Source organism: Triturus cristatus, chromosome 6 (assembly GCF_964204655.1).
Source record: "Triturus cristatus chromosome 6, aTriCri1.1, whole genome shotgun sequence".
Classification (NCBI taxonomy): domain Eukaryota; kingdom Metazoa; phylum Chordata; class Amphibia; order Caudata; family Salamandridae; genus Triturus; species Triturus cristatus.
In genome coordinates this window covers 419,099,777-419,114,970 of record NC_140589.1, presented here as the reverse complement: position 1 = coordinate 419,114,970, position 15,194 = coordinate 419,099,777, and positions in this window count along the sequence as shown.

The following is a 15,194-nucleotide window of genomic DNA, read 5'->3' as shown; positions in this document are numbered from 1 at the left end:
GACCCAATGTTATCCTACGGAAGATGAATGCCTCACAGTGGTGAAAAAAAGTTTTGGAGTTTTTATACTACCAGGACATGTGAACTTAAAGGTACATGTTCAACTTTTTAAATACACTGAACCCTGCCCTGCGCACTGTTTAGGACCTACATTAGGGGTGACATATATAATAAAAAAGGGAGGTTTAGGCTTGGAAAAAGATTTATTTTGCCAGGTCAAAATGCCAGTTTAAAACTGCACACATAGGCTACAATATCAGGCCTGGGACACGTTTAAAAAGTCTATTTAAGTAGGTGGCACAATCAGTGCTGCAGGCCCACTAGTACTGTGGTATCACTTTACAAGGGACTTATAAGTACATTTAATGTGCCAATTTGGTGTAAGCCAATTTCACCATGTTTAAAGAAGATTGCACAAGCACTTTAGCAATGGTTAGCAGTGGTACTGCATGTAGAGTTCTAAGGCCAAAAAACAAATTCAGCTAAACAAGAGGAATGAAGGCAAAAAGTCTGGGGAAGTTTGCACATAAACAATCCTGAAATGCCCCTTTGTCACTTCTATGTGTGTTGCATAATGCTGCACACATGCAAGTTACAAAATGGCATTTTGTTTTTAAGATTGTTTATGTACAGGAAGGGGGATCTTCCTGTACATAAACAATTCAAGGCATTTTGCTTTTTCCATGTTTGGTGCACAAGGCAGCACACATGGAAAAAGTAAAAACGATAATAATGCATTTCTCCTCATTTTGCCAACTTAAAATCAGGTTTTGCTTGGTCTTAATTTTGGCACTGCCTCATATCTATGCTGCCCTCGTACATAGGGGGCAGCGTCAAAATCAATGGGTGTTGCGGTGAAACGCTCACGGAAACACCCACTGCCCACCCCTTTCACATTAACCATAGCGTGAAAGGGGGCCTTATTTACAAGGAAACATTGAGCCATGTTTAGTGGCTTAATGCTGCATAGTAAATAAGGCAAAGCCTCTATCGCCACCACAAGCAACATCGTTAAAAGTGACTGTGGTGGCCATAGCAACTTTTAGATATGCCCCTATTTGTAGTGAAGTATGTCTACTGCAGAAGGCCAAAGGCCAAGGTCTGCTCTTTAACCTCAGTGCTTGCAGGAGAACTACATTAACTATACTCCCAATAGGATTATTGATCAAAGTTACATTAATTCATGTTCAGACATACTTAACATTATTTTATGTGCAGGGGATTTTTGGAGCAGAAAGTAATGTATAGCCAAAAATTATGTCCATCTCTTGAAAGTATTTTCAGATCAATTTACAAAGGGGAATGGCCCACTTGAAAAAAAAAAAGTTTTTTAGATCAAATATATGCAGGTGTATGTGACATTAAAGGGTGTCATCTTCTATAATGTCCTGTACTTAACAAAATGGCAGGTCTTCTTTCAAGATCAGCTTTGACATGTTGAGAACAAAAGAGTTCTCCATGTCGTGTTGTGTTTTCTGGTGATTTGGACCCAAAAGAAGAGAACAAACGAACTCTGTCTGAAGTGGGCAATTTTCCAAGTAATACTTTGAACACGCCACGAATTTGATTGACTTATTGATGAGATTTTATTTAAAATCGAATAAAGGAATATTTGATTTGATTAGCGCTTCCTTTCTATTGTTTAATCATTCTTTTTTTTCAGAATTTTGCGCAAAAAAACTGCTCACGTTTTTAAACTTGACATGTTTAAAAAAGATCTCTCATTCACATATGACGCAAAACTTGTCAACCTGAATATATTCTTCAGAAATAAAAGAAAAGACACTCTTAACGATTTAATAGTCAGGGATAAGAGTGTGTGGCTCAAAACATGTCCTTCTACTTTATCACAGCTATTCCATATTTGATTAAAAGGCTGTGTGGTGAGGCATGTCGCTTGTGGTGAGTTAAATACAGATGGATGGTCGAAGTATTTTTTGTTTAACATGGTCTCCCATCAATATTGCGTCTGTCATTTAAATCGATCTTGATCGGAAAGTTCTGTGTGGAATGTCATCGTACGGGCATGTCGAGCAAAAATAATGAGGTAACATTCTGCCCAAAGTGATTACGAAATTGATAAATGAGTATGCCACATCTGTCGTTTGTTTATAATGTTTCTTTAAGGTGCTGCATCCTTCACGTTCTATTGGACTAAATATTAAAGACATTTGTTTGGCTTGAAATTGTTGCGGTTGCCTTAATTGTTTGTTTGTTCCTGCCGGGAGCCATGCAAGCGATTGCCGTTGGGTGTTTAGCTCCATTATTGCTAAAAATAAAACAACATGCAAGACAACATGAAGGTTATTTCTACCTTCCCTTGCGAAATAGAACACACAATCTTCAAGTGCAAAAAGCGATCAAGGTATTTTGCAAAAACAAGCATCTGTAACAATACATATGGTAACATCTTCTGATGTGCATTCTGTTGTGCACGCTGAGGATCAAATTTAGAGCAACATTTGCAACAATACACAACTAAATAGGATATAGATCATTGAACAGACGGTGATTACTTTAGTTTTATAGACGCATTAACTACTAGATAGTTTACTACACTGTTGAAATGAAATGATCATTTTAATCCTATGTCTAAAAGGAAGTTGTGAGCTAGTACTTTCGTTTTGCAACCAGGACTCCATTCACTCCTTTGCGACCTTAAGTTCTGATAGTTCTTACTATAATTATCTAAAAAAACATTAGTCATTTGCACTTTTAGGATTTTATCAACAAATTCTCATTGTTTTCTAAATTGAATTAAGTTAAAAACTTATTTTCACGACTTTCTAAGTTCGGCAACTCGCAATTCAATTTTTTTTTCTGATTGTTTTTTGTGTGGGTATTTGTGGACTGCACCGATGGTGATGCTTCAACGTGTAAAGGAGATAACTAACCTGACCACTACTGTGTATGAAAATCGACCAGTTAGGCTTTCATCCTCTTGAATAAAATCAACAAGTGATTTTTTTTTTAGAAAAGGTGATTCGTAAATAGCAAATGTTAATGAATCACAATTTCAAAATCGCAAATCACGATGTAGTAAGTATGTGATTCGTTATGAATTGTAATAATATGTGAGTGATTTCTAAATAGTGAAATGGTAACATTTGCAAATTCAGACTTCTGCATTCACCAAATAACAAATGCATTGGTAAATTGCGACCATTTGTACAAATAATGACCTTCAGAAGTAGGATGTGAGTCACAACTTTCACTATTGAGGACTGTAAGAAGTACAGGAGAGAAGCAGGGAGCCCTTACCTAGGAAGAATGTCTAATCATATCAAAGAGTTGGAGCATTAAAGGAAGCACACATTTAGTGAACAGGAATTAGCAATTATGGTAGAAGATTGAGTCACCCATAATGACCAGCTGTATGGCAAGACCCAAAGTGCCAGAGGCCCCAACATGGGGAATTTGAAGCATAAGCGAGGAGCGTATAAATGACGTAGATGTGACATACAGAAGTACAGATGAAAAAGAAATATGATATGACTTACTCGCAGTGGCGTCACTAGGGGTTCGGGGGGTGCGGACCGCACCGGGTGACACCATCACATGGGGTGACACCGTGGGATACATGGAAAATGTGGAGGCAGGGTACCGGGGAGTGCGGAGGTCAGGGCACAAGGGAGTGCGAAGGTAGGGGCACAGGGGAGACGAAGGTAGGGGTAGAGGGGACTGTGGCAGTAAGGGCAGAGTGAAGTGCAGAGGTACGGGGCAGAGGGGAGTACGGAGGTATGGGGCACGGAGGAGTGTGGAGGTAGGGGGAGTGTTGAGGTACAAGCACAGAGGGGTGCGGAGGTATGAGACGCAGAGTGTGTGTAGGTACGGGTGAGTGCAGAGGTATGTGGCACAGAGAAAATATAGAAAGTGGGCCTTTCAATAACGTGGTACACGTCTGTGACTAAGAGCTAATACTTGTTGCCGGTTGTTGAGTACTGTTTGTTTTCCGAAGCAGTGGCGTCACTAGGGAGGTGTGGGGGGGGTGAGGACCGCACGTCACCATGAGTTACCGCACTGAGTGACACCAACCCTAGTGACGCCGCTGCTTACGCATCAAAATTAAGGAGAGAAATTGCCGTCAGTAAAAAAGAAATACGTGGCAGTGGAGGGGAGAAATCTACAGAGCTGTCCCCCACCCAGTTGGAGAAGAAAATATTTGGAGTCTTCAACATAGGCACACATTTATCTACACAATCACAGCAAGGTAACTTAAAATGAATGTACAATTCAATATATGACATGTGAACAGAAACCATTATAGACGGTGCCATTGTTTTCCACCTTAAGGATTGAATGAAACTACTCATGTGAAACATCCATTCAAAATTCCACATTTTCCAGTCTAGAGGATTATGGGATTTATAGTACGTATTTCATTCTTAAAACAACATCTGGCTAGTTTTTTGTTTTTTCTTCATTTAATAAACATTAAAACATCAAAGCGCATGTAAGTCTGCATAAATGTGACAACGCCTGTAATTTGTGCATTTCAACATCACATGCGACATATAGATATTACAATATGTCTTACATTTATCTTATTTAAATAGAGACAGAAGACGACTAGGAGCATAGAGGTATGTTTGGGCAGAATGAGGGGTAGGTAGATATTCCAATAAGCAGTGCCACGGCACCAACAGGAGCAACCACTACATAGCTACCTACAAAAGCCTGAAAAGTGCCCAAAGCAAAAGAAAACATCCTCAGTGTAAAGACGCAACATCTGAAAGCATGACCCACAAACCAGGAAGAGTAGGAGCTCATAGACAGAGACAGAGACTGCTTCAAGTGTGCAGAACTGGAGCAAGACCTAGATCAACTTTGACTGTGATGTGGGGGTTGGTGTTACTAGAGCTCCGTGCTGTGGAGGATGCTAATGCATGCTATGCTGTCAGCACAGTGCCAACAAGGTGCCTTTATTCATGCACTCGGTGTAAAAATCTAAATGCTCTTCACATAAGTTCTGCAAGGTGTTAGGTATGTGCAGCAAGGTATAAAAGCACTCATCAAGTTTGTGATAGCATTATCTGCACCAATACATTAATCAATCAATCCGCTTCTTAGGGAGAGTTCAGTTGAACAGCCAAGTCTTGAGTCCCTTCAAGAATTCCAAAAGAGAGGATGATGTCTGGAGGTGAAGGGGGAGGTCATTCCATGGCTTTGCAGCAAGGTAGGAGAAGGAGCGTCCTCAACTGTTGCTTCGGCAGGTGCAGGGAGTGAGGGAGAGGGAGGCAGAGCAAAGATGTCTGAAGGGTTGGTGGAAGTTCAGGCAGTGGTTGATGTATGCTGGTATTTGGTTAATTAGGGCTTTGCAGGTGTGGATCAGGATCCTGAATTGACATCTCTTCTGAATGGGAAGCCAGTGGAGTTACTTGAGGAAGGGGTGACGTGGGTTCACTTTAAAAAGGCGGAGGATGAGCCTGGCTGCTGAATTATGTATGGTTTCTAGTCTCTTCAGGAGGTGCAACGTGATTCCTAAGTAGAGTTTGCTGCCGCAGTCCAGCTGGCTTGTGACTAGAGCTTGAGTGACAGTTCATCTGGTGTTGAAAGAAAGCCATTTGAAGATCTTACAAAATGTGAAGAGTGAGTAAGCAGGTAGAGAAGACTGCGTTGATATGATTTTTCATAGTGAGCTTGCTGTCTGGGATGATGCCAATATTGTGGAAATGTCCTGTCAGAGTGGAGGAGGGTCGTAGTTTGGAAGGCCACCAGGCTTTGCTCCACCGGGAAGTGTTGTTCCCAAAAATGAGCACTTCCATTTTGTCTGTGTTGAGATTCAGGAAGTTGTCTTTCATCCAGTTGGCGACACTCATCCTGCACCTGTCGAAGTTGGTCATCATGGTTGAGGGGTCTTCTGATAGTGAGAATATGAGCTGGGTGTCATCAGCATAAGATAAGATGTTTAGTCCATGGGTTCTGACAATGTTGGCCAAGGGGATGATGTAGGTGTTGTGTATTGTAGGACTGAGGGAATAACAACAGAAATAGTGCTGATACTGCCAAATTCTAGAAAGAGTTGAATGTCATGCTGATCTGATGACAAATTAGGAAATGCAACCACTATACTCAAGAAGGGCAAGCAGTATTCAAACAGAAATGGCTAAATATAGACAAAGCATAGAGAAAATGTTAGTGGAAGTAACAATTGCCATTGAAGTGTTATAGACCTCATATTCATGTACAGTAAAACAAAGCCATGCAACACATGGCAGTTCGATGTCATCTAGTTGAATTTCAGGAATTTTGGTAACGGAAGTACAAAATGTATATACCAGAAAGCGGAGACATGGAGGGGGCTCATAGAGCAAGGGCAGCTTCATCTTCTGAGAGACAAGTACAAAATAAATCATGAAATGCTCCTTATGAAGAGCACAGCTTGCAGAAGAATATGCAGTAGGGTAGATATAAACAACAAAAGGTAAGCTAAGTCTGACAAACACAGTGATTTTGATTGTTGTGACTTTTATATGGATTTGATAGCTTCCTGATCAGAGTTATTCAAGTGCAAGTCATGAGTTTCAATTCATCTTACTAATAAACTCAAATATGAACATTGCTATACAAGGATAAAACAGCTCCACTGCCAGATCCAGACCAACTCCAACACCTCCTTCCGTGGCACTATCGTCTACAGGCCCTCCCACCCCACCCATTCCTCACTGACACCATCATAGACCTCAATGCACCCCAGGCTCTTGCATCCACATATTACATCCTACTTGAAGAACTCAATTTCTTCCTGGACAACCCCAGTGACTGCATCCCTACTGGAGAACATCACCAACATCAGACTCTAGCAGCTAGTCACCACGCCGACCCACACAGCTGGACACATGCTCAACCCCATTTTCTCCACCAGCAGAAACTTCACCTACAGTTACACCATGAACTCCTCTGGACCGACCACCACTGCATACATCTCACCTTTACCATGCCCACCGCATACCACCACCCCCATCACCCGCCGTTGGAGCTGGAACAAGGCCACCAAAGAACGTCTCATCGACTTCCTCAGTAGGACCACTCCATCAACACTAACAGACCCCAACACTGCAGTGCACAACTTTTACCAATGGATCTCCAACTGCACCCCTCAAGAAGTCACCAGGCAAGCAACAGTCCAAGAGAGCCCGCTGGTTTATTCCTGCCCTCCACGAGTCCAGAAGCACCTGTAGATGACTTGAGAAGAGATGAAGGAACAACAAAACCTCAGAAACCCATGCAACATTCAAATCTGCTGGCAACTCACCTAACATTCTCCTAAAAAAACACAGAGAAAACAGACTTGCAAGACAGAATCAATGCCAAAGCACACAACAGCAAATAACTCTTTACCATCATCAAGTAGTTTGCCAGGCCCAACAGCAAGATCACAGGCGTCCCGCCCTCCCAAGATCTCTGCAACAAACTTGGCACCTTCTTCCACCACAAGATCAGGCAGATCTACAACAGCTTCGACACCCAAGACCCTGCCACTAAGCCCGCCACCACCACACACAACCACAACGCACCCCATCAGATCCTGCTCAACTGGACTCCGATTATCTTGGATGACGCACTCAAGACTAGGAAGAGCATCCATCAGGATCCCCATCAGATCCCTGCCCGTACTGCATCTTACATAGGGCAGCCGCCTCCATCGCCCCGAAGCTTCGCCTCACCATCAACTGCTCCATCGTAACTGCCACCTTCTCCAATGATTGCAAACACGCCGAGATCAACCCTCTGCTGAGGAAACCGTGCGCCGACCAGACGTACCTCAAGAATTTCAGACCCTCTTTCCCTTCCCAGCCGAGGTCATCGGAAGGCCATCAATGCCCAACTCTCCGAGTTCATCAAAGAGAACTATGTCCTGAACACCTCCCAATATGGCTTCCAAAGCAATCACAGTAGTGAGACCGAACTCCTTGCAGCCACCAATGACATCCGCTCCCTCCTCAAACGGGGTGAAGCCACAGCACTCATCCTGCTGGACCTCTTGGCCACCTTCAACACCATCTCCCGCCATGCCTTAATCATGAGACTCCATGATTCCAGCATCTGTGGCAAGGCTGAACACAGCGAGTCAGACTACCCCCGTTCCACTCAGAACCTACAGAGATCAGCTGTGGAGTGCCTCAGGGCTCCTCTCTGAGCCCAACCTTCTTCAACGTCTACATGACCCCCTTCGCAGCCATCGTCAGAAGCCATGGACTCAATATTGTCCCCTACACAGATGCCACCCTACTGATCATCTACCTCACCAACAAGTGCACAGCCCCTAGAATCAACTTTCGCAACTGAATATAGGCCATCTCTACCTGGATGAGAGACGGCTGCCTCAAGCTCAACTCGGACAAGACTGAAGTACTCATCCTGTGATCCGCCCCCTCAGCCTTGGATGACTCCTGGTGGCCTGCCACACTTGGAAACCCACCCAACCTGACAGACCAAATATGCAACCTCTGCATCATACTGGACTCTATGCTCACAATGAAGCGCCTGGTATCCTCATCCTCATCCTAGTAACCACAAAGTATCCTTATCCTGCTTCCACACACTTCGCCTGCTTTGAAAGACATTAAGAAGGAGCCCCAGTGAATCCAGAAAGATGGTCACCCACACACTCATCAACGGCAGACTTGACTATGGCAACACACTTTAAGCCAGCATCTCACAGAAACAGCTCAAAAGACTATAGAACGTCCAAAACGCTGCAGGCAGATGGGTCAGTGATATCCCCCGCCACAGCCACGTGATACAACACCTCTTTCAAATCCACTGGATCCCAATCAGCAAGAAAATCACCTTCAAGCTCCTCACACATGCCTACAATGATCTCCACGACGCAGGACCAGTATATCTGAACCACCGCCTCACTTTCCACACCCCTGCCAGCCAACTCTGCTCTGCACAACTCGCCCTGGCCTCCATCCCTCAGATGCACAAGACCAGAACAGGAGGAGGATCCTTCTCCTACCTTGCCGCCAAGGCCTGGAACACTCTGCCCCTCCACCACAGACAATCCGCGTTGTTGACTCAATTCAGGAAGGACCTCAAGACCTGGCTCTTCGACCGAAGCTCCACACCCAGATGGATCAGCAGTTCCCCCTACAGTGCCTTGAGACCCTCACAGGTGAGTAGTCACGTTTTACAAATCTCTGATTGATTGCAAGATGACTTGTGCTCCCATTTGGAGTTGTTTTCTAAATAAAAGCATTTTTACATCCTTTTTTAATAGCTCTCATGATAATATAACACTGAAGGCTGGGTGATGGAGTATTATAATTGAGGGGCACTTCCAGACACACATTGCTTGTTTTGTATTTTTTCACTGTTGGAATTTCAAGTACAAGCTTATCTGAGATGCTCAGCTGCAGTATTCCCTCTGAAGTATGAAGTTTGTGAGTAAGGTAGTTGGGTTGCAGCTATTTCAACACTGCTGTTACTGCGCATGCTGTTACGTCACATGTGACGTAACAACACGTACACATTACGATGCGGGCCATTACATCGCGTGCACTTTTAAAATGCATGCGCTTTTAAAACACATGTGATGTAATGGCGCCGGAGCACAGACGGAGACGCTGGAACCGGGAGCGGAGACAGCGACGCTGGGATCGATGCCGGGACACAGGAAACCGGAGCAGAGACGACCACGAGGAGAGGGAGGTAAGGGGGATTAGGTTTTAGGGCTTAGGGTTTAGGGTAGTCTCAGGTGATCGTAGTGTAGGGTAATGTTTTAGGCTGTAGGGCTTAGGGCTTAGGGTAGTGTCAGGGGGTTGTAGTGTATGCTAGTGTTTTAGGCTTTATGGCTTAGGGTAGTGTCAGGTGGTTGTAGTGTATGGTAGTGTTTTAGGGTTTAGGCTTTAGGGTTGTGTCAGTGGGTCAGGTACGGTACTGTTTCATGTAAAGGGGACAGACTTGCGTAGGTGTAGGGTCGTGTTTGGAGTACTGTTTTAGGGTAGTGTACTGTTTTGTACTGTAGGGTAGTGCTGTGGAGTGTGTGTTATGTAGGGTAGTGTGTTAGTGTTTGGGGGCTATTTTGCATTGTAAATACATTCGGGGAAATGGGGTCCATTGTAAAGGCATTTAGTATGCATTTCAAAGGAAATGAGAACTAATGTCATCTGTTGTAAAAATATGCGTTGTGACGGTACATGCAAACTAAAAACCGCATTGTAAAAGCACGTGTTGTTTTAGTTTGCGATGTATTATCATACATCCAAGGTAGTCCAGTGTGCCCTTGTGGACTGCCTTATGTGAGGTGTAGAAAAATGTAAAAGCATTCCTTGTTTCAATAGGGAGCCAATTTAATTAGATGAGGATGGGTGAAACATAATTGAATGTTTTTGCTTCAGTAAGTAGTCTGATGAAGTATTGCTTTAGTGGGAGCTATGTCTACTCTTGGAATTTCTGCTAGTAGGGATTTTCTGTAGACTGGTGTGACAGAACAATTGTCTGAACAATTGGTTTGAAGTCAGGTTTTGGGATAGTTGTTTTATACCTCTGACAATCTGAGCTAGAACTGAGCACAGTTTGGAATGCTGTTGATGTGCTCTTGGAAGATCATGTGTTTGTCGAGTATGAATCCCAATGATTTTGCAGAATCAACAGCGGTGGTGCTATTCTTCAGTGTTGGACCTTGCCTGAGCCAGGACTGCAAATGGATGCTGCAGTTCGGAGTTGTGATGAGAAGAAATGTTTTTGATGGATTAAGTTTCAGTTGGTATGTTGACATCTGGTAGACCTGATTTTTCCAGCAGGTTTAACCCAAGACTTATTGGGGCACTTTACCACTGCTGTTCAGTGCTCAAGTGCTAAAGTGCATATGCTCTCTGTGTAAATTGTTATTATGGATTGCTGTTCCCATGAATGGCTTATTTGATTTACTACTAAGTCCCTAGTACAGTGTACTGTATGTGCCGAGGGCCTGTAAATCAAATGCTGCTGGTGGGCCTGCAGCACTGATTGTGCCATCCACACAAGCAGCCTTACAAAAGGTTCTCAGACCTGCCACTGCAGTGGCTGCACGCAGTTTTTACTGCCAAGGCGAACTGGTAAGTGCACCCACTTGCCAGGCTCTAACCTTACCTCTTATTACATTGTGGACAGGATGCACTGTACGTGAAAGGTAGGGCATGCACTGGTGTGTGTGACATGTCCTGATAATGAAATACCGTGTATTTCATTTTTCACTATTGAAAGACTATCTGTCCTGTAGGATAGAATGGGAGTTTATTTATAACATCTTATAAATATAACTTCTCATTGGGACAAGATAGAAAGTTAAAGTTTAGGTTGCTGAAAATGTATTTTTAGTAAGGATGATTTTTACATTGTGTGTTTGAAAATACCACTTTTAGAAAATGGGTATTTTCTTCTTTAGAATAGATATCCTGGGTTCCTATGTTGGTTTGTAGATTGATTGTCTGGCTTTGGAGTGACAGGGTCTGTGGATGTGTATTCTCTGAGACAGTCACTAGGGGGATTGATGCGTGTTCGGCCTTTCCTGAATGAGTCAGGCCTGGACTTCATAGATCTGGGCTCCATTTAGAGTAGGAGGCAGAGATTTCCCTGAACCTGAATGGGCCAGGTCTGCCTTACACATTGCTGTCTCCACCTCCTGCCTGGAAGCTGAAACAGAGAGGACAGAACTGGTTTTGACTGAGCACAGAGGCTCTCTGCCAACAGAAAAAAGAAAAATAAATTCTGTATAAATATTGGTGCCCAGACCAAAGAACATTAGATTACTTCTGCACACAAGAGGAACCTCTGCCAAGGAGAAGAGCTGGAAAAACTGAAGGAGAAGTACTTCCCCTTTGCTGTGTGCTGTCTAGGGTTGCCCTGCCAAGGAGATAACCTGGACTTTGCTGTGTGCTGTGTATCCTGCTTGAAGAAGATCTCCAAGGGCTTGGTGTTGAGCATTCCTCCTGTTTTTAAGTCTCAGGGACACAAAGACTTACTTTCCCCTGTCCTCCTGCATCTGAAACTGCTTTTTCAGCTGTTCCAGAGGGAAATTGCCACCACAGTACCATATCGACTCAGATGCCATCACTGAGGCCGCTGCACAGTTTTGGCCTGGAGATGATTTTAGTCAGTTCTTCTGTTGTGATTTGGTTGAAGGTAGACCACCTTGTGCCAGACGTCTGAGTTAAGATTTATTGCCTTTGGTCCTTTGGCTTTTCTGTATAAATAATTATGCTGGAGGCCGCTGCCTGCACCGGAGCTGAGGGCGCCACTCGTGACGCTCATGACCCACTACCCCTACATGCACCGTAGCACAACCTCATCGACGCAGGTGCTTCATCATCATGGAGCTGATACTGGACGTGGTGACACTGCACCACTAAGGCCTCATCGCAACATCACCTCCCTGGTAACACTAAGGAACCAATGGCTCACCCCCGACAACAGTAAGGAACCAACGCCTCACGTCCCCTACATCGCAGTAAGGAACTGAGGCCTCACCTACCTTGGGGTCGTAAGGAACCGACGCATCACCTCCCCTGTGGTTGTTAGGAACTGCCGCCGCCTTCCGCCAATGAAATATCACCTCACCGGCACCGTGCACAGTCTTTGCTTTCATCATTTGCCATGGTACTGTTTTTGGGTGTCTGTGTGAATCCGCGCCCAACACCACTCACCTCGCGGTCGGCGCTTTACTTTGGTATTCCATCTGTTACAATGTTGTAATAGCTCCAGGTGAAGTTATTTGTTCCTACAAGCTTTCTTTTTGTGGATAACCTAATTTTGAGGATATCTTGCTACATGTGTTGTGGATTTTTGCTGTTTTGGTCTTGTTTGGTTCAGATAAGATTACTTATTTTTCTAAATGGGTGTGATGTTCATTTGTAGTGTTTTCACTGTATTACTGTATGTGTGCACAAATGCTTTACATACTGCCTCTGAGAAATGCCTGTCTGCTCGTGCCAAGCTACCAAGGAGGTGAGCAGGGGTTGTCTAAAGGTGTAACTCCCTTACCCTGACTAGAAGCAAGGGGCCCTACTTGGACAAAGGTTCAAACCATTGCCAACTGTAGACCTCCATTTATAACAAAATCCAAGACTGTATCTTATTGAGGGTTTTAGCTAACACCTGAATGTCTTCTGGGGAAGTAACGTTTAAGCTGAGCTGCATGCAATCTGCAGAGAGATGATAATTAATGTTTAGGTGTTTGAAGATGCTAATAAGTGGTTCAATCGAAATGTTAAACTCAGTTGGTGAGAGCATTGTACCTTGAAGGACACCTTATTGCAATATAGTTATTTTGGAGATGGAATATTTTATTTTGATGTATTTTTACTGCCTTCAAAGGAAGATGAGAACCACTTGGGGAATAATTTGATTCCTAATCTGTCTTGACACATATCTAATAGGGTGTCATGATTCACAGGATTGAAGGCTACTGAGAAGTCAAGCAGTATGAGAAGAAAATAATTTATTTCATCTACTATGTGCAGAGCATCATCCAATACGTCTAGGGACATGTTCTTAGTGTTGCATCCTCTTCTGAAGCCAGACTGAAGGCCATCTTCAAGATCATTATCAGCCAGGAAGAGCATGAATTGTTTTTCTAAACAGCTTTCAAGTATTTGGCCACAAATTGAAGATTGGACACTGGTCAGTAGTTATTAAGTTTGCATGGGCTTGAATCATGCTTAGTGTGCAGCAGTCTAACTTGTAGTTCTTTTAGAGAGTCTGGGACTGATGCTTTCAGTAAGGAGGCATTGATGATGTTTAACCAGGGTGAATCGTTGTCTGGCTAAAGTCCCACAAGAGTGTGGATCCGAGAGAATCCGAATCGTGGGAGCACAGTTTGGATCTGGAGATTATTTTAGTCAGTTCTTCTGGTGTGATTTGTTTGAAGGTAGAGCACCTTGTGCTAGACTTCTGAGTTTAGATTTGTTGTCTTTGGTCCATTGGCTTTTCTGTATAAATAATGATGCTGGAGAACTATTCATATTTTCATTCCATTGCCATTGTATCACCCCCTCCTCCGTAGTTGGTTACATATACTTTTTTACGATTTTGAAAACTTTCTTTGGATAGTTGGTCTATTTCCCTTCTTCTGAAGGAGAATTTAGCTTCAAATTAAGAATCTTTTTTTTTTGTGGTAGTGTGTCAGGTACATAGCTGAGGGGTAAAGGCATCAATGTGTTTTGCGGTACATATTTTTTAAAGGGTACATGTGTGAACGAGAAGAGGTTTCCCCTTATACTTTTTTTTTCCCCCTAGTGACGCAAAAAATAGAATAATCAGTGCCTGTACACTTGTTTGTGACATTTTGGCCCTGGGAAATGTAGGCTTGCTGCACCCCCACACATGGAAATCATTACGCATTTGACTACATCTGAAAAGACCTGCAAATGTTGCAGATTTTCAGGACAATTTATTACATTGTAAGAGAATTCCTAGAAAGTATAGAATAAGCTTCAAATGTAGGATTAATCTCGTGGAAACACATTTTGTATTTTCTCAGTAGCCTCTTTGTGAATCGGTCCCTATGTGAGCTAAAATTCATTGACTGCATAACAATAGGATTCTATTTCCAGTCTGAAATATGTGTCATAGAGATTTCAGCCAGGCTACCAGCATGGGTTTACTGCTGTTAAAATTATAAACGGCAGCGTTTATTTGAAAGTAAAATGAATGCCAGCATCGAAGCAAAATACACGGAGCTGTTGTGGAAAGGAATATATGTTATCAAGAATACTACATTTATACTCTGCAAGGGACAATATACTCAAACGGAGGCAGATGCCCCGGGATTATTTAGCTAAGCAAAGAGTATTAACTAGGAACTCAAGCATTAGCATGTTTTTATGTGCAATTATGACATTTCTATTAGGAAGAAAATAGTTCGTGATGACTTATTTCCTATCATTGTGTGTAGCACGCTACTGTAGTCGGCTGAAGTACCAACCACCAATGGTACTTTTTATTCCCATCAAGTGGTGGTTACCTCACTCATTATACTTTATATACCAGCGCAATGACATATAATGCAAGTATAACGCGCAAATGAGTGTTCTCTGGGCGAATGTCTATTTTAGAAGATGCCTGTCATTGAAAATGAGGCAAAAGACTCACTTACATACAGTACAGAACATATACAATCTGTCTGATTACCCTTGATGGCACAGTGAACCAAATTCTAGCAGGGAAAAACAAATGTGCTGTCAGTTCTACAAACTGTCTTAAACTCTA